General features: G+C 42.4%; 1 protein-coding gene across 10 annotated transcripts in view; it reads right to left on the reverse strand.

The window, feature by feature from the left end:
- Positions 1 to 350: 350 nt before the first annotated feature.
- COG6 (component of oligomeric golgi complex 6) overlaps positions 351 to 19,603 on the reverse strand; it is a 285,884-nt gene continuing 266,631 nt past the window's right edge. For 4 of the 10 annotated variants that reach the window (XR_007473075.1, XR_007473067.1, XR_007473076.1 and 1 more), the window contains 3 exons: positions 13,677 to 13,755; positions 9,940 to 12,313; positions 5,654 to 9,743 (listed from right to left, as the gene is read on the reverse strand). The gene's annotated coding sequence lies outside the window, so the exon portion shown is untranslated. Of the gene's footprint in view, positions 623 to 4,204; positions 4,680 to 5,653; positions 9,744 to 9,939; positions 12,314 to 13,676; positions 13,756 to 19,603 lie in introns of those variants that run through there. The other 6 variants (XR_007473069.1, XR_007473071.1, XR_007473068.1 and 3 more) reach the window with 6 other exon arrangements.

Consider the following 19,603-nt stretch of genomic DNA (forward strand, 5'->3'; position numbering starts at 1 on the left):
TGACAGACATTAAAAAGATAATGAGGTTATAGAAACATCTTTATGCCAACAAAGTTGAAAATGTATGTGAAATAGATGAACTCTTAGAAAGACACAACTTGCCCAAATTGATAGAAACAGAAATTTTAAAAACTCTGAGGAGTCTACTATCTATTTAAGAAATTGAATCTTAATAAATACAGTCATGATGATGGTGATGATATTTGGAGAGCCTCTTAGACCCTAACTTCCATTTTTAATGTTGTGGGAGTTTTCTTAGCCTAATGGCTGGATCCTCTCATTTATTCCTCCTGACAGGAGAAGGGATTACCTGACAGAGGAGTTGAGGGAAGAAACAAGACATGCTCAACTCGGTTTTTCCTTCTCTTTATTCAGATCTCACTTCCTGCTGAGAGGAAGCCTTGTGATCTGCTCTCTTCTCTGCAGGAAATAACCTGCAGTCCAGCAATTGTCCAGTGATGTCCATAGGTGGGAGGGTAAATTGTCTTCTGGGAAAAAAAGTACTAGCAAGGCTGCAGATCTGAAGACATTTCCTCTGACTGACTGTATTAATAATAAAAGTAATACTTAGAGCTTCATCGACCTATTCCTGTGTGTCTCTCTCTCAATTTTTTTTTCCAACCTGGGAAAAGAAGTAAGCAGTATTACTTATTGATCTTTTAAATTTCTGACAAATAAGTGGCTCAACTCCCTCATCTGTAAAATGAGGTAATAATAGTATTAAATGAGTTAATACCTATCAAGTGATTAGAACCTTGCCTGACAAATAATAAGCACTTAATAAATGTTAGTTGCTACTTTCTTTAGAAAAATTAAATCCTTACTTGGTGCCAGAACTGGGTTAAATGCTTTACATTGCATTATGTTGCATGATATGTAGAAGAAATCTTTGAGGTAGGCTCTATGATTAATTACTCTTACGTTACAAATGAGGAAGCCAAAATTTGGGAAAGTTAAGTGACTTTGTCCAAGGTCATACGCCTCATAAGGTCTGACTTAAGAGTACACAAGTCGTTCTTGCAAATACAAGCCATTGGTGATAAGTGGGCCAAACAAAAGAGAACAAAGGATTCACATGCATTTGTCACTATTCCTGGAGAGGAAATTTAGTGTAGAGGTCCTACCGATGGTCAACCAGTAGCATCAAGCCCCGAGAAAACGACAGTGTTTGTATGATGTTTAAAAAGGACCCACTTGAATAGGAGTAATATTCAAAACAACATTACATATTCATGGAACTCCAAGCATGTCCAAGAGTCTTCATGAACCATGTAAATATCACACTATTAAAAGTGAAGAGTCGGGTCTTTTCAAATATCACTAACTTTGGACCTCCAGCTCCAGTTCTCTTTGGAGTTTTGCTTCCCTCATGAGAAGGTCTAATGGAACCCTATCCCTGATCAGATTCCGTGAGATCAGTCCATGCTTACACATGGTTCCAAAATCACTTTCCCTTTTCTCTTCCCTCCCACTAAGCTGGGCCAGCCAATGCCTTCTTTCTTGTGATAAGCGATCAAGCTTATCACACAAGCTTTTCCTAATCATTCCTGAAAAGAAAAAGGCAAGATCTTTTTGGAAAGGTTGTATGACGCCTGAAGCGGGTCTCGGATCCACGTACAGGCCCTTTAGCAGATGTGGAGCCTGCTGATACGCACGCAGGTGTTTGGAAATGTTTACAGCCTGAATCTGGGCCAGGAATTAGGGAAAAAGATGTGCTTCTTACACTTTTGTGGGAGAGTATATGTGATGGGGAATTTTCAAGACTACATTTATTTCTGGAGACAAAATTTTATAATGCTGAAAAGGGGGCTGTGTATTAAATTTTAAAGTGCTGTTCAAATAAAGTCAAGTTATCCAAATATTTGGAGTTAAGGAATTAACAGACATTCAGAGCATGTGAACAAAATTGGAAACACCTTCAAGTTTTTTTAAATGTATCACATTTGTATGAAATTTTTTTTATTGAATAAATTTGACATATAATATTATGTAAGTTTAGGGTGCACATTGTGTTACTTTGATATATTTACATATTGTAATATGATTGCCAAAATAGTGAGAGTTATCACATTACATAATTATAAGACAATATTATTGTCTCTATTCTTTATGCTGTGCATTAGATCTCTACGGCTTATTTACTACTTGTTACAAATTATTACCCTTAAACACCATAATCCTTATCCCTCCCACACCATCCCCCGGTAACCACCATTTTACTCTCTGTTTTTTACCTATTTAACTTTTTATTTTATTTTGTTTTGTTTTTATTTTTTTGGCACGCCACGCAGCTTGCGGGATCTTAGTTCCCCAATCACGGATTGAACCCGGACCCTCAGCAGTGAAAGCACGGAGTCCTAACCACTGAACTGCCAGGGAATTCCCCATATTTAACTTTTTAGATTCCACATAGAATCTTTGTCTGACTTAGCAGTTGTCTAATTCTTGTCTTTGTCTGACTTAGAAGTTTTCTTTTAAATGACTGCTTTGCTATGTCTTTGGGCAAGTTCAAATCTATTCTCAGAGACCTCAGTTTCCCTATCTGCAATTAGGACTCCATACAGCACATTGATATGTAAAGGGGATTTTTATATAATGCCTATATTTCACTTTGGCTTTCTTGAATATGGCCGCTCTAAAACCACAAACAGCCGAGCCAGATTTTCCTTATGTCTGAGCTCCCCGCAGAGTAAGTAAAACACTTTACTTTTTTTTTTTTTTTTTTTTTTTTTGTGGTACGCGGGCCTCTCACTGTTGTGGCCTCTCCTGTTGCGGAGCACAGGCTCCGGACGCGCAGGCTCAGCGACCATGGATAGCTCATGGGCCCAGCCGCTCCACGGCATGTGGGATCTTCCTGGACCGGGGCGCGAACCCGTGTCCCCTGCATCGGCAGGCGGACTCCCAACCACTGCGCCACCAGGGAAGCCCCTAAAACACTTTTCAAAAGTACCATTAGCTCGGCTGGACTGCTACTCCCTCGTATTATATGGAACCCAGGTGGTTTTTAAATGTTAACACTTCTTCCAAACTGCCTCCCTGGGTCCCACTCCCTGGGCACTTGGAAGGTAAGATCTCATTATTTTAACATTTTCTATAGTTTCTCTACAGGGCATATTCAGTTGGGCCACCCCAGAGTTTCCATTTTATAAGAATGCCCCTTCCGAACAAGAAAGAATATTTATGAAGCTTCTCTTCTGACAGCTCCGAAATTAAAGTGATAAAAAAATTGTTTAAATTGCTAATCTGAAATTAATGTTCCCTTTCCAATAAGAAAGAATGTTTTCATGAAGCTTATTCTGACACTTCTAATATTAAAACACTTTTAAGCCTGCCCTTCCAAAATTAAGGGAAAATAGTTAAAGTCTCTGTGGGCATCTGGGGATGACATTTCTATGTGAGGTCTTAGAAGAACATACTCTCCTGGTCCTTCCATTGGCTTTGCTGTTTCATTTTCCTTGTTTTCTTCCTTATGTAGAAACGGTACCTGAAGTTCAGGGCTTGTGCCTTTTTCCTGTTTCTCCACAAACTCTCTTTTAGATTTATACATTCATACAGGGATTTTTATAGAGTGAGAGTCTATGAAAATCATAGCAATTTGCAGTCCCGAATTACCCCCAGAACATTAAGCAAAAGCCTGTGTGCTCCACTGGCGAAAACTGTCAGCCCAGGGGAAAAGAAAAGGAAAACTTACACAGGAGGTATGGAAGAAGAAAAAAGAAGACAAAAGGCGTAAAATTTAAAAGTGGGTGAAAGCACGAGAGGTATATTCCCGTTTCCAGAGAAACCATCAGTCACCTAGAATTCTGCTTACTTGGGAATCACTCGCCAGAGATGCGAGGAAGACTCTCCATCAAAATCCAGAAGAGGAGCATTCATGGCAAAACTGAGAAAAGAGCTCCCCTGGTGGCGCAGTGGTTGAGAGTCCGCCTGCCGAGGCAGGGGACGCGGGTTCGTGCCCCGGTCCGGGAAGATCCCACATGCCGCGGAGCGGCTGGGCCCGTGAGCCATGGTCGCTGAGCCTGCGCATCCAGAGCCTGTGCTCCGCAACGGGAGAGGCCACAGCAGTGAGAGGCCTGCGTACCGCAAAAAAAAAACCTGAGAAAAACATTATTTTGCTTGAGCTTATAAAAGCAATAAATAGAAATTCTATAAAGGCCCCTTTCAACTACATGTATATAAATTATATTCCATATTGCTGATCCACAATTAAATTTATTTTCAGAATGGCAACTGGGACAGAACTGTTACACTTGCGTACGCCTGCTGGGGACAGCGGTTGGTAGGACCAGTGAGCGGGAGTGATAAACAGTAAGTAATAATTATGTGGGGAGGTAAAGAATGTCTACCTTTTAAGGTCCTATTTGTAACTATTAAATCCCAGAGTTGAGACAGAGAAAACAATTCGTCAAATTACACGTTCAATAACAAAAAATATGGTGTCTGAACAACCTTGCGTAAAGAAAATCTGTGTGTCAAGGGGTTTGGATGGATGATGAAACATCTTAAATTTTACTCTTGAGGATTTACCATGTCCCCAGGACCACAGTCCAAATTAGAGCTTTGAATTGTTCCGAAATGTACACTTGACTCCTTCAGTAAATTATACATGAAGATCCGGTTTAAGCATTTGCTATATTTATAGTGCCTTAAATTGGTATTGAATCCCAGAGTGTTTGGACCTCAAAATAAAGAAAAAATGACTGTTGATTTCAAAAATAGCATTCCTTTTAATTAAAATGTGTACATGCATTACCGAAAATTTAGTAGATGCATATAAGCCGAAAGAAGAAATCACGCGTAATTCTAGCATTTAGAAATCAAGACCATTGTACCATCTCATTATATATTCTTTCCTCTGCCATTTAAAATGGCCACGTGGTATAACATTGCATGGATATACCATAGTTGATTTAACCAGCTCCTCATTGTTAGAAATTTAGGGTTGTTTTCCATGTTTCGCCAAAATTCATCAAGTGGCAATGAAAACCTCTGTAACATAAATCTTTGTACAGATCCTTTTGCTCTTCTGCAAGTAACTTCGGGCAGGAACAGAACTTCCACAAAGAGAAAAATGTAAAGCATGGAGGTAGCAAAGAAGCACCGCTTTCTAAGAGGTCTGCTCTGACTTCCGCAGGCCGTCTGGGCTAGAGTCGTCCTCCTGCTATGCCCGTGGGCTGGGGAAGCAGCCTTCTCATTCAAGGGCTGTCTGCTCTGCACAGCTTTGTGGTTAGACGTCAGTAAGCCTCCCAGCAAGGGTCTGGGAATACCTCCTCTCCCAGTTCTAGGAGGAGGGATTGCTCTGGGGAAAATAACTGTGACTAAGCTGGGATCTGTCGGAGGGACAGGGCTGGGGGGACGGGGACAGGGTGGAAAGAGTTATTTTGGTATCTCTCCTACAAATACATCCTGTTGATTTGAGAAACACCGTCACACTCCTGTCCGGACTCCCCCTGGGGTGCCTGCTGCACTCAGGGGGGTGCAGAGGTTAGTAACAGGCTGTTTCCTTGATTTGGCCCTAAGCAGGGAGAGGGCCGGCTCTGACTCCCCTACTGCAAAATCTCCAGTGAGCCCTTAGCACCCACGAGGCATCATTAGCCTGGTGTATCAGCGACCTCGCCCTTTCCCTCTCCGCTCCAGCCTCACCAGACCACTCACCAAAGCGACGTCTGTACCCTCAGCTCCCTCAGCGTGAACATCCATCCTCACCTCCAAAGTCTCCGTCTTTCGTTATAACGCAGGATAACCATCATTTCCTCTGTGGAAGCTTCTCCAGGATCCCAGGCAGAGTTCGTGTCTCCTCACTCTTATTCCAAGAGCCATCGTGACGTTGGGCTGGTGGTCTGTGACCTGCCTCACCCAGCAGGCTGTGACTCTTCCTGTTGAGGATTGTGGCTCTGGGAGTCTGTCTTCTTGGTGCCCAGAACAGAGTCTGACATGCAAAAAAGCACAGATTTTCCATTTTTTATTTATTTTCCAACGAACGAATTTAAATGTTTGAAACCATTAACTGAGGAAGTTGTACGTGAATATTTTTAAACAGCATTAATGAGCCGATATCCACCCTTACAATGAACTCATTCATGCAACCCATCCAACATGGCTATTAAAATGGGGGGGTGAATAGATCGCAAAGGAGTGGAAGCCATTTTCAAATATTGAACTATAGTTGAAATTGAAATATAACTAATATGTTCGTTTCAGGTGTATTACATAGTGATTTGACATTGGCATACATTATGAAATTATCACTATGGTAAGTCTAGTAACCATCTGTCCTCATACAAAGTTGTCACAATAATTATTAACCATATGCTGTGTACTTTATCCCTGTGACTTTTCATTATATAACTAGAGGTTATACCTCTTAATCTTCTACACCTATTCCCCCACCTCCACTCCCCTCCCTTCTGGCAACCATTTATTCTATGTGTCTATGAGTCTGTTCTCATTGTGTTTTGTTTGTTTGTTTTTTAGATTCCTCATACAAGTGAGATCATGCTGTATTTGTCTTCCTCTGTCTGACTTACTTCACTTAGCGTAATACTCTCTAGATGCATCCATGTTGTTGCAAATGGCAAGGTTTCATTCCTTTTTTATGGCTGAGTAATATTCCATTGTACATCTTCTTTATCCATTCATCTGGACACTTAAGTTGATGGACACTTAGCTTGCTTCTATATCTTGCCTATTACGTTTCTGGATCTTGGAAAAGTGGCCAATGTAGGAGATGTAGGCCTAGCATAGTCCCCTTTGGATACCAGAACTCTACGCCCTAGGGGTGCCCCTACGTGGGCTGAGTGGGCCCTTCTGTTGTGGGGCAACCAACTACTCTGAGTGTCCTGGTGGGTGGGTTTGGCCCCCAGCCCAACTGGCTGCCAGACCCTGCCTCATGAAGTGAGGACTAATCAGCTACTGAGCAAGGCTGGGTGCCTGCATGAGCGGCTGCAGGGCTGGTGGTATCACAAAACAATTTTTGAAAAAAATCTGTTGTTTTTCATTATATCTTGTTTTTACTTTTTATTTTCATTTATTTATTTATTTATTGGCTGTGTTGGGTCTTTGTTGCTGCGCGCAGGCGTTCTCTACTTGCGGTGAGCGGGGGCTACTCTTCATTGTGGTGCCCGGGCTTCTCATGGCAGTGGCTTCTCTTGTTGTGGAGCACGGGCTCTAGGCGCATGGGCTTCCGTAGTTGTGGCTCACGGGCTCTAGAGCACAGGCTCAGTAGTTGTGGCGCACGGGCTTAGTTACTCTGCGGCGTGTGGGATCTTCCCAGACCAGGGCTCGAACCCGTGTCCGCTGCATCGGCAGGTGGATTCTTAGCCACTGTGCCACCAGGGAAGACCCTATACCTTGTTTTTAAAGGGAACATAAAAGAAGTAAAACCACAGAAAGTTAGTAGCGTCATGCTATACTGTTTTAGAATTATGTTTCTCTCATTTTCCTCGATCCACTCAAAGATTCACAGGGAACAGCAGGGAATCTCAGAATTTATGTTAAATCAAGAACTGGGTCCCAACACATCTTCTTAGAAGGCTTAGCACAGTAGAACCTCAGTGCCTTAAAAACAGCCAGGAGGGCAACAGAAAGATGGAAGTTCTTATCAACTGGTTATAAATCAGTAATAGAAACATAAAATAATTGTTTTAAAAGTAAATATAAACTAATATATTGGCCTTTAATTTTTTCCCATTTAGCTTTGGGAAGAGTTACCAAAATTCAAGGTGTGTGAAAGGCCAGAAAAGTTTGTTGTGTTGTGGTCATTTTAAAGAAATAATGTTACAGTTTTAAAACTACCCTCCAAACATTTGAGCTTTATTTTAATGGTTAGAATTTGGTATAGGGAGAGTTTATCTTGGATGCCAACCTAAGAAGTGAGATCAATTTAATACTACAAGCTCTTGGTGGTATGAGGTGAGTTTACCTGCAAAGCGTGTCATGGCACAGAATCAAAGAATAGAGTCACAAGGAGCCCCCAAACAAAGCAAGGTTTTCCTACCCAGTTGGAAAACCATGGGCATAGCAGTTGCATCTCCCTGTAAGTGTAAATAATCTGGGGATGAGGAATGTATGCACCGTGTGTGAAGGACAGTGAGGTCCCTGGACAGAGGCAATGAGGGGGACACCATTTCTGAAGAGTTTTCCAAGGGAATGACATCCTGAAGGATTATATAAAAGGAGAAACAACCTGTGCTTTACCTACAGCATGTTCATGCTTATATTCACATTTTATTTAAATGCAGAAGTTGTTAGCATTTTGAAACTATCTTCCACTTGAGAGTCATTTAGATAATTACCTAGATAATATAATATCCAGGAGCATGCGTAAGAGGCACCCAAGATGCTTTGCTTCTGGGGAGGAGCCTAGGAAATTGGAGGTTAATGTAACAGAGGGGCATATGCTAAAAAAAAAAAAAGTTCTTGAAAAGAATAGAGGCATCTCCTATAAAATATAAAACCAGCTCTAGAGGAAATAAATTCTGAAACTGTTAACAGTCTGTGATTCTGGGTAACGGGGTTGGTGGGAGACAAACTTCTTATTTGGGGCTCTACTGTCTGGATCTTTTGCAAATTACTATTATGTGCACACCTTGCTTTTAATAAAGGAAGAAAAACTTAAAATAACTATAATGGATATATCCTTTAAAAGTAAATGTCTTTGGGGCTTCCCTGGTGGCGCAGTGGTTAAGAATCCGCCTGCCAGAGCAGGAGACAAGGGTTTGAACCCTGGTCCGGGAAGATCCCACATGCCGTGGAACAACTAAGCCCGTGCGCCACAACTACTGAAGCCCGCACGCCTAGAGCCTGTGCTCCGCAACAAGAGAAGCCACAGCCATGAGAAAGCCCGGGCAACGCAAGGAAGAGTAGCCCCCGCTCACTGCAACTAGAGAAAGTCCGCACGCAGCAACGAAGACCCAACGCAACCAAGAATAAATAAATTAATTAATTAAAAAAATAAAAATAAAGAAGCTGCCTTCATAGACTGTGTAGCAATAATTGTTACTGTTGTTTCAAATTAATATCTATTAACAATAACAAAATGGTCTATAAAAATTAGATACCATTTATAGTGATTTCTTGAAAATCTAAACATCAATGGGAAATAGAGAAAACAATGTGAGCTTAAAGCAGAACCTTCTATCTTCCCCCCATAAATCACCTTGTTTTATTTATTCTCAAATAATTCAATATAAAAATAGTTCAGAATAATAATACCAAATAATAGTACTATTAAAGCAACATCTCATAAAAATCACTGGTGTTTGAATTCTATTTCATGAGAATGTAATTTTCCTCTTCATTCTGTAGCCCAGGTGAAATGAGATTGAATCTTAACAAAGCATTTGTCTTTTGTTCTTTGTTTATTAAAAGGAGACCAAGAAGGCCTTTTAAATGAAATGTAATTCAATAGAATTAGTTTGAAAATAAATAGAACACATGTGGTTAACTTTGCTTTTGAAATTAACCTATCAGGCACAGATCTCTGTAATTAAAGAATCCTAATTCACAATTCTCTGAATCACTGCATTTGGCAGGCAAATGCCAGTAATTTTCATTTCACAACACAGTGCCTCAGACAGTAATAAGCCAGAAGGAAAAACATGCAGGTTTAATCAGGTAACAAAGCATGTCAAATACTTATCCTGAAACGAGGGAGTCTGGCACATGAAGTGTGAGCCTCCGAGAAGTCCCTTAGGGAATGTTATATGCTCTGATCTGTACCTTTTCACAGCTTCTGCTGAAACCTTTAAGAGGGAAAGAAAGTCTCAACCAGAACAGGCATCGATATTCAAAACAAATCACTCTCAGTGGGGCTTCTGGGAGCCAAAGATACAAACACAGGCACGCACACACACACACACGCGCACACACACACACACACACACACACACACGATAGTTGATCTTATCATTGCTTTTAAATTCTCTGCACACCATGTACCTGCTTACTACTTGCACTCGGTGGGGGGACCACTTCCACTGCCCCTCATTTATTCCAGGTCTTCTGAGAAGCAGCCCATTCGCCTCACAGGACATTAGCTTCTGACATCAGAATGGGTCCCATCGTTACGTGGTAATTTAGGTATCATGGTGCCTAAGAGAAGGGCGGTAGCCATCTGCCACTGTCACCTCAGGGTTGAAGAATGGACAGAACCTCCGAACACATCTAAGAAGTATTTCCTTCAGGGTACACGGCCCATGTGGGAGGAGAAAACAAGAGTGGTACAATATAAGTTGAATGTCTTTCCAGCTAAGAAGCACTTCTTAGCCTTCTTTGTCAGCAAATGATAAGGGGGTCTGTTTCCAGGTGGATCCTTGAATCGTACTGTTATAGCAGGTAGTGATCATTAGAGGACCTGCGTTCTACTGATACGAACGTTCCATGTGATTTAATGCTTCTCTGAGTTTTGGCATCTCCAGGGTTACTTATAGCTGGAGAGGAACGTTTATACTATGATTAGTCACGGACAAGCTATGGAGCAGAAAGGAGCTTAAGCTGGTTTTTCGGAGCCAGGAGGGGAAGTCTGGATGCTAAAATAAAAGGAAGATAAGGAATTCTAGCTCTTCTTTCTGAAGGAGTTTCAAGCAGCTCTGTTGCTGAAAGCCCTACCATACATCTCTGCTTTAATAATTATATTTTCTGAGTGTTCCCCTGGTCTACGATCTCTTTTATTCATTGAGTGCCAACTGTCTCCTTGGTGTAGAACAGAACTCTACTTCTCCACCTCTTGGAGCAGAAAATGCAAGAAGGATTGTGATGGGAGGAAGCAGAAGAGCCACACCATTAAAATGATGTTTAAAAAGATAAAAAGGGGCTTCCCTGGTGGCGCAGTGGTTGAGAGTCCGCCTGCCGATGCAGGGGACACGGGTTCGTGCCCTGGTCCGGGAAGATCCCGCATGCCGCGGAGCGGCTGGGCCCGTGAGCCATGGCCGCTGAGCCTACGCGTCCGGAGCCTGTGCTCCGCAACGGGAGAGGCCACAGCAGTGAGAGGCCCGCGTATCGCCAAAAAAAAAAGAAAAAAAAAGATTAAAAGATCTGTCAATTTCAGGGTCAATTTCAAAATATGTATTTCAAAACAATGATGGGATTAGAAAAAAATATCAAGTTGACTTCTGGCATATAATGAGAGCTTAGTAATGGTTATTGACCGAAAGGTCCTCAGCTCCTTAGAAGAAGGCAATGGCTCACTTTATTTTCATTCAATTCTTTAGAAGTAAAGAATACATGAATATGGTCGTATTTTACTATCATACTGGCAAACTCTATGACTGAAAATAAACAAAAGGAAGAGGAAGCAATGGGGCTTGAATGGGTAGTGGTGTCCTTGAGGTGTGACGGCAAAATTAGCATCCGGAAGGGAAATCCAGGGGTCCGAATCTGTGGCCTGAACCAGACTGCCGAGATGTCTGGTGCGATAAACTATCCCTCAGGAAAGATCAGAGCACAGGTCAGAGCATATAGCAGGCCGTTCCTTGGGTGGCTAGGCATGGTCACACACAGCAAAGGGAAAGAAACGTTAAACAGAGCCAGTGGAAGTGCTGGCTACCATGTTTGGGAAGCAAAAGGGCTTGCAGAACATTTGGGAGTTTTTTCATCTCCTCTTGGGCTCTCCTTGCAAAATAAACAAATAAGCCTCCTAGTGTCATGAGACCTAACGATGGAAGCTGTGACCCTGCATTCTGACCAACGATCTAACCAGATCAACACAAAATGCCTGAGGTCAGAAAAGTCACACCTATGGCCAAAACATCTAGATCTCCAAGAGGTGACAGGGTCCCCCTGAGAACAGTGCATCCTTCTGAGGACGGTGATAGCCATACTCTGAGTGGATTGTCTTATTCACTGTCTAACTAAACACCAGGTAACTGCTTGGCAGAGATGTTATAGAGGAATTTCAACGGCAGGTAACCGGGTAGAACAGAAATGCTTTAAAGTCCTTTCCTGGGCTGAGATTCTATTGTCTGACTGTCTGTGTTCTCATTTTACTTTCTCACATCCTACTTCCATTAACTAATGCTGGGATACAGGAGGTATAAATGGATGATGTTCAAGTCAGACACGGAGGGAAGAATCTTCCATCCCCTCCCCTCCCCAGTCTATCCCCCTTTTTCCGGTAGAAAAAAGTTCAAGGTAAGGGTCCCGGACAATGTCACTTGCTAGTGCTTTGCTTCTGGTGAGCTGTGCTCCAGTGAAGCGTGATGCAGAGCTACGCAGACCATCTTCCCTGAAGCTCTTCTCTAGATACAGGATAGGATCCAACTGCCATGTTTTGTCTTGCTGTACAGGCCACCAGGCTCTTTCCTAGTCCAGGGACCTTGGAGCAGAGGACAAAAATGGGGTCATCTTAATCATGTGATTGTGGGAAGCACAGTGCCTGCTTTGCCCCCTAAGAGTGAAGAGACAATACAGCCCAGGATGCAGACTGTTCCCAGTACGAAGCTCCCTAAATGGTGTACGTTTTTTCTCTTAGAAAGATTTTGAGAAAGAAAACCAATCCTCGATATGGTCCATAAAACAGCATTTTAAAACTTGCAAGTGAAGACTTTTTTCCTCTGACCCTGGCCACAGCCAGAACGCTCCACCAAAATAAACCTGGGACTGGTAGTTGCCGAGGAGGAGGAGGTTGGGGGGAGGAGTGACGTGGGAGGTTGGGGTTAGCAGGTGTAAGCCTTTACATATATAATGGGTAAACAACAAGGACCTACTGCATAGCACAGAAAACTATATTCAATATCCTATGATAAACCATAATGGAAAAGAATAGATATTAAGAAGTGTATATATATATATATATATGTATATGTATAACTGAATCACTTTGCTGTACAGCAGTAATTAACATGACATTGTAAATCAACTATACTTCAATTAAAAAATAAAAAGAAATAAACCTCAGGTTACCAGGCGTGGATGCATGGGCATGGAAAGAAATAACAGAAAGAAATGGGCATCTGGTAAAAAAACAGTAATAAGAGCAAGGTGGAAAAAATTGATGAATTGCACTGAAATGGAATGTTCCATTCAGAGAAAAAAAAAAGTTGTGGATTTTTTTTTTTAGATCCTCTATTTTGGACTTTCAAAAATGGTGAGGGCAACACATTCTAAAATACTTGGACTCAGCTCAAGCAGACTGCATTATTTCATCTTGACAGAGATCTCCTCCAGAAAAGATTCCCTGAATTACTCTGGACAGGAATTAAATTCCTTTTATTGGATCTCAATTTATATATATTTGAGAGAAAACTCAAGTTGACCAAGAATGTGTTTTTGTTTGGATGGTGTTGCTTCTGTATGATGCATTGCTAGCAATGGGGATTTAACATTTGCCTTTTACCTATCGATGGCTTATTGGAGAAAAAAATTGACATCAGATAAAAAGGAATGTTACAAATGAAGTTAGTTTTTTCCTTTTCTGTTTTTGTTTTGGCCCATTAGACTTGAGACTTCATTATATATATATATATATATATATAGAGAGAGAGAGAGAGAGAGAGAGAGAGAGAGAGAGATTTTTTTTGCATTATGTAACATGGTTCTGTAATGGTAAATTTACTTATTTATGTAATAATTCTTTATTATATATCTCATATGTACCAATTGCTAAGTATTTTAAGCCTAAGGGAGGGATGTCCCTTTATTTCAAGGACTCCACGGTCTGTTGAAGGAGATGTACATACAAGCAGTGATTGACAATGCAGAGTGATCACCGACTCAGTAAAAGGAAGTTTAACAGTCGGAGACAAGTGTGTCTGTTCTCTATGGGGAATAGAGACATCAGAGACTGCCATAAAAATGTTACTTTTCTATAAAAAAAATCACTGTGATGAAAATTATAAAAGAAATGATCCAAAAGTACATATTAAAATTAATTATGAAGTTACACTCTTACATGAATTTTTCTGTGGGTACGGCTATAGATAAATTTTAACAATAGATGACATATTTACTCATTGGCTACTACTGGGTTTAATTTATTTTCTTCCTTCTTAAAAAAATAGAAGAAAAAAGGGAAAATATCCATGCTTATACAAAGTCACTTCAGTTCAAAATAACACTCATCAGGTCACAGAATGAGCAGACATGGTGTGGTCTGCACACATCACTGGCGTTTATGTCCCATTTGACCATCTTACACACTCAGTTTTCCAGAGAGCTGTCTCTGATTTCAGACACTGGGTTTTTCTTATCTTTAAAGTTTCATGGATCCTCCAAGATGTAGGCATTTTTGGCCAAATGTTTTTGCATCAAACAAGGAGCCCTATTCCTGTTGCACCGTTGATAATAGCTCAGCCTCACGTGGCTGCAAAAGTCAGCAAGGGCGTTGGCGGCACAGAGCAAGCAAACACCCCACGCACGCCAGCCCGCAGAACCTAAATGCCTGGAAGTCGATGGGATGTCTCATTCTTGTTCCATAACGGAGTCTTGGTGACATTTCTAGAGGAGGCACAGTTCCTGGCACTTTTTCTCACAAGAGTGCCCTCTGCTAGCACCCTCGTGTGACCCACAAGGCAGGAGTCAGCAGAAGAACAGACCGGGAGGCCGGGGAGGTGAACTACCCTCTCTGTGGCTGTGCTGTAGGGTGGATATGCCCAGATATCAGGACATCCTCAGTCAGAGTCTGGCCTCGGGATCTAAAAAAAGGGTGCAGACGAACTTATCTACAAAACAGAAGTAGAGTCACAGATGTAGAAAACAAACATGATTACCAGGGTTAAGGCAGGCGGGAGGGATAAATTGGAAGATTGGGACTGACATACACACACCACTATATATAAAATGGAGAACTAGTAAGGACCTACTGCATAGCGCAGGGAACTCTACTCAATACTCTGTGATGACCTATATGGGAAAAGAATCTAAAAAAGAGTGGATATATGTATATTTATAACTGATTCACTTTGCTGTACACCTGAAACTAACACAACATTGTAAATCAACTCTGCCCCAATAAAAATTAAAAAAAAAACGCAAGGTGAATCCCCTCGGTTTACCCATAAATTCCACTGAAAAGGAGTTGAAACACACTCTTATTTTCCTGCTAACCCCACTTCTTCTGTGGGGAAATATGAGTAGCTGTCTGCCTCTGCAGAAAGACAGAGTTCATAGATATCAATTTAGAAGCCTTATCTCTCTTGGGAAGTTGCAGGATCAAACATCCTTTTGATAGTAATCTCTTGTTGTGATGAAGTTACTCGGCGGAAAGGGGCCTTTATCGTTGGGGTGGTTTGTAGCTTAATGGTTGAGGTTTGTGACGCCTAAGTGTGTGCATTTTAGAGGAAGCCTTTCATGACACATTCACCCCCCCTTTAGAAAAGACCGTCACTGTGGAGGGGGCAATGGGGAGGGGCCACAGGAGTTGAAATTACGACCCCTACTCCAAAGAGTTTCTGCTATAAGGAGAAGAGCCGCTCATCTTTACACCTGGAAGGAAACTTGGAGGTGATATAGTCTAATGCCCCTTAAAAAAATAAGAAATGGTAATTATGTGACATGATTGAGGTGTTAGCTCACACTCGGTGATAATCATAGTGCAATATAACACTTTCAACTTACACAATGTTATACGTTAATTATATCTTAATAAAGCTAGGAAGAAAAAGTGAAAAATAAATAAAGACAAGGAAATTGAGACTCAAAGAAGCCAATAATTTGCTCGAGGACACATAGCTGGGGTTAAAAGCAGTATTTCAACTTTTCATCTAATGATCTGTTTAAAACAGTGTACTGGCCCTTTTTCTATGAAGGAGAGAGAGAGAGAGACTCTTTGATGATGTGCTGAACCAGGGACCAGAAAGGAAAGCTCTCCACCTACAGGTCTGGGACTACTTATGAGTATATGCTGTGCTCTGCTTCCCACCGTAACCAACCTCCCGTTGAGCAAATCTTGATGGTTGAATAGGGTTTCACTTTCAACCTCAGGCTGACAGAAATGGTCATGATTCACTCTGATTCTCTGTGAACAGAAATGACTTGGCTTCTCACACCTCCAGGGACCACTGGACAGTGGTGGTGGACGGCGTCTGGTCTCAGCCCCAAATTCTTCTGGCTCATTTGATGCCCTTGACAGTATATCTGGAATGGGCCAACTGTGCTGTGAACGACATGCATATTTCACCTGTGACGTGGGGCGGCCGCAGCTGGTGAATGGAGCCAGGGTCCACCTGTGTATGGACAGGAGTCAAAACCCAGCACATGCTTTGAGATGGGTCATCTTTCAACGTGCTAAGAAAAATAAAAACTCTGCTAATGGCTCAGTTCTGGGCTCTGCTTTCAAGTTCTGCTCAGTTTCACGTTAATGTTGAATAAATGGACTTAACCCTAACAGACAAGGATGCTGAGGAACAAGCAGGAAGCTGATGTGTGTTGTTTTGTTTAGTGAAGGGATTTTGTGTGTGTGTGTGTGTGGTACGCGGGCCTCTCACTTCTGTGGCCTCTCCCGCTGCGGAGCACAGGCTCCAGACGTGCAGGCTCAGCGGCCACGGCTCCCAACCAAATGAGCCAGGTTCTAGGTTCCCTTTCCAGATTTCTGAGGGTCGGCTTCCTAGAGGGCACCTCCTCTCGTCCACCTTTGGTTCCACTAACTCTGGCCAGGAGCTCAGCAACACGTCAAGCGAGCCAGCTGCTGGGGCCCAGGGCTGCTGCGGGGAGAGGCAGTTCTCAGAGGAGTGTGGTCTGGGGAAGGCAACCACCCTAAAAGCGGCCCCCAACAGTTGTCATTCTTGGAAGGAGCTCAGATGGACCCAGAGACATTGTAGAACTCTCTCACATCTTCTTAAATGTAGCGGGGCAAGCAAAACTGTCTCACAGATAGGAAACTGGGGACCAAGGCGTCAGTAAGTTGTCTAAGTCACTTTGAAACCTGAGTTGCTGGCTCCTGACTCAGGCGTGCGCTGTGAGGGCTGGCTGGCTGGGGATGCTATTTGACAGAGGAATAGTGAAGTTGGTCCAGATAGTCGGCAGTGAAACCAGGCAGAAAATCAAGTAGACCCGTGGCGTATGCCATATCGTTTCATCCACAAAATAAATAAAACGTCTCTGCCCCGGAGTGCGGTCTGGCTCACCAGGGAGTGTCTTGGTCCCTTGAGAAAGTGGTTGCCCCAGATCGAATGGTGGTAGCTCGGCTCAGTCTGGTCGAGCCTGGCATTTTGTCATCAATATAAAAGACTTATTAAATATCATGCTGAAATAGTCTTCCATCATTCTGAAAGTATGCACTTTGCGCATCTGAAAAATACAACCAACTTGCCAGTTTCTAAGTTGAAATGCGTGTGTGCTGCCTAGAATAACATTGACTCAGTGTTCCTTTTAACATCAAGCTTCGGTCATGTTTCCCCCTTCAGTTTTCCTCTTCTGTATCACACACGCAGGTACATGCACACACGCAGATGTGCACATGCTTTTTCTCTCTGTGTGTCACAAATGACAAGGAATTAACGAATACAGAGTATTTTGAACTAAACAAGCTCTGGAGATTAACCTCGTTCAGACGAGTCCGTCTCTGCACACTAGGTGATGCCTTGTTCCTCCGCAGAATTTGGGGACAGATTTTCTACATCATAGTTTGTTGCAGAAAGTGTTCGGCAGCACATTCAAGTTAGATTTCAGCCAGAAAAGGTACAACGCACTTTTCTAAGAAGAGAAATATTCAGTTCTAATAGAATTAGTGCCCCGATCCCTATTTAAGATACCGTTTATGAAAGACCTTTGAATGGACTGTAGGAGATTCTGAGGCCAGAAACTGGGTCCTGTTCTTCATTATTTTCTGATTCAAAACACCTGTGGAGTGATGAATCTTTATGAGAGTTATTGTCTCCCAAGCACCTGTGACAAAAATAAAAACACAGAAAAAAACCCAGGACCTTCGGATGCAGAGACATCACCTTCGCCAGAACCTTCTCTAACAGGAGATCTATTCACACCTGCTATTTCGTTTTCTGCCCCAGTTCCTCACCGGACCCAACCCTCCGCCCCGTTCCCACCCTACCCCATGCCAACGGAAAGGCAAATGTGTTTCTTTCTGGCCTGCCTACCTGGCATACAAATAATAGGTGAAATAGCAGTTGCTATAATTAAGATTTCTGAACCCTTCTCCACAGGGCAGTCACAGCACTGGGGCCACGACAGATATGATGACATTTCACCCCCACTCAGCTCTGGGGCGCGGGTTTCATTCCCAGGCCAGACAGGAGATCTGCCCAACACTAAGCCTCATGTTTTCAACCATTAAACTGAATTTTTCATTCACAGCAATATTTTTAATACTAGTTGTTTAGAGTAAAGTAATCCTTGCTCTATTCCAAGGATGGTAATGGGAACTTTATAAGGAGAGTTCCCAATCTTCAGCTCCAGCTTTGCACTCCATCCCGGCCCCAGACCCAAAGAACGCCTGACCCACCTGGGCCCAGATAAACTGTCTGGAATAGACTGTGAGAGAGAATCCCAGCCTCAGATGCACAAATAACCATAGGCTTAGGACTTGCACCGCTTTTCCCTCCTGGTGAATTATTTTTTTGTTTACGTTTTTCCATCTCCAGGCAGAGACAGGTGTGCCTTCCTAAAGAGAGAAAAGGAATCCCAGAAAATGTGACTTACAAAGAGAATGACTTTGAAATGAATATTAATACTCTTTAGATTCATGGGAGAAAGATAGGAGGTCAGTACCATAGGATCACAGAGGGTGAAAATGATTTTCAACCTCATTTTGTCCAATGAGGAGAAGTAAAATACCTTAACTCGCCAACTCTGCTCTGTTCCATGAGGCTGGATGTAGTCAGAACACATTAGAAAATGCAGAGCAACTTGATAACCAGCCTTTAAAGAAAAGCTAGGTTTTGATAAAATTATAGTAAAATGCACATTTGTATGATTTAATACTCAAAATATTAGGAACACCCCTTTTCAAGAGTAAAGCTTAATAATTATCAAATGAACTTATTAAAAGAGACTGTGCAATATAAAAGCACCCTATAGTGGTGTGCTTTATTTAACTTTGGTTCCACAAATACTTACTGAATACCTACTATGCGTCAGGCACAGAGCAAGGAGCTGTGACTTCAGAAATGAAGGCATAGTTCTTTCCTGTTAAGAATCTACAATCTAGGGGATAACCACCAGCTTTAAAATGTAACAGTGGTGGAGACAGCCTTTTAAAAATGTTTAGTTATTTTGCTAGTTTATCAGAAATTCTAAACCAACTCATTTACATGGAAGGTCTCTCTCTCTCTCTCTCACACACACACACACACACACGCGCACACACACAATACCTTTCCAATGCATATCAATGTGACTGTCAAAACTGTGTCGGGGGCTTCCCTGGTGGTGCAGTGGTTAAGAATCCGCCTGCCATTGCAGGGGACACGGGTTGGAGCCCTGGTCTGGGGAGATCTCACACTCCGCGGAGCAACTAAGCCCGTGAGCCACAACTACTGAGCCTGCACTCTAGAGCCCGTGAGCCACAACTACTGAAGCCTGCGCGCCTAGAGCCTGTGCTCTGCAACAAGAGAAGCCGCTGCAATGAGAAGCCCACGCACCGCAATGAAGAGTAGCCCCTGCTGACTGCAACTAGAGAAAGCCCACGCACAGCAATGAAGATCCAATGCAG

Source organism: Orcinus orca, chromosome 18 (genome assembly GCF_937001465.1).
Source record: "Orcinus orca chromosome 18, mOrcOrc1.1, whole genome shotgun sequence".
NCBI lineage: Eukaryota > Metazoa > Chordata > Mammalia > Artiodactyla > Delphinidae > Orcinus > Orcinus orca.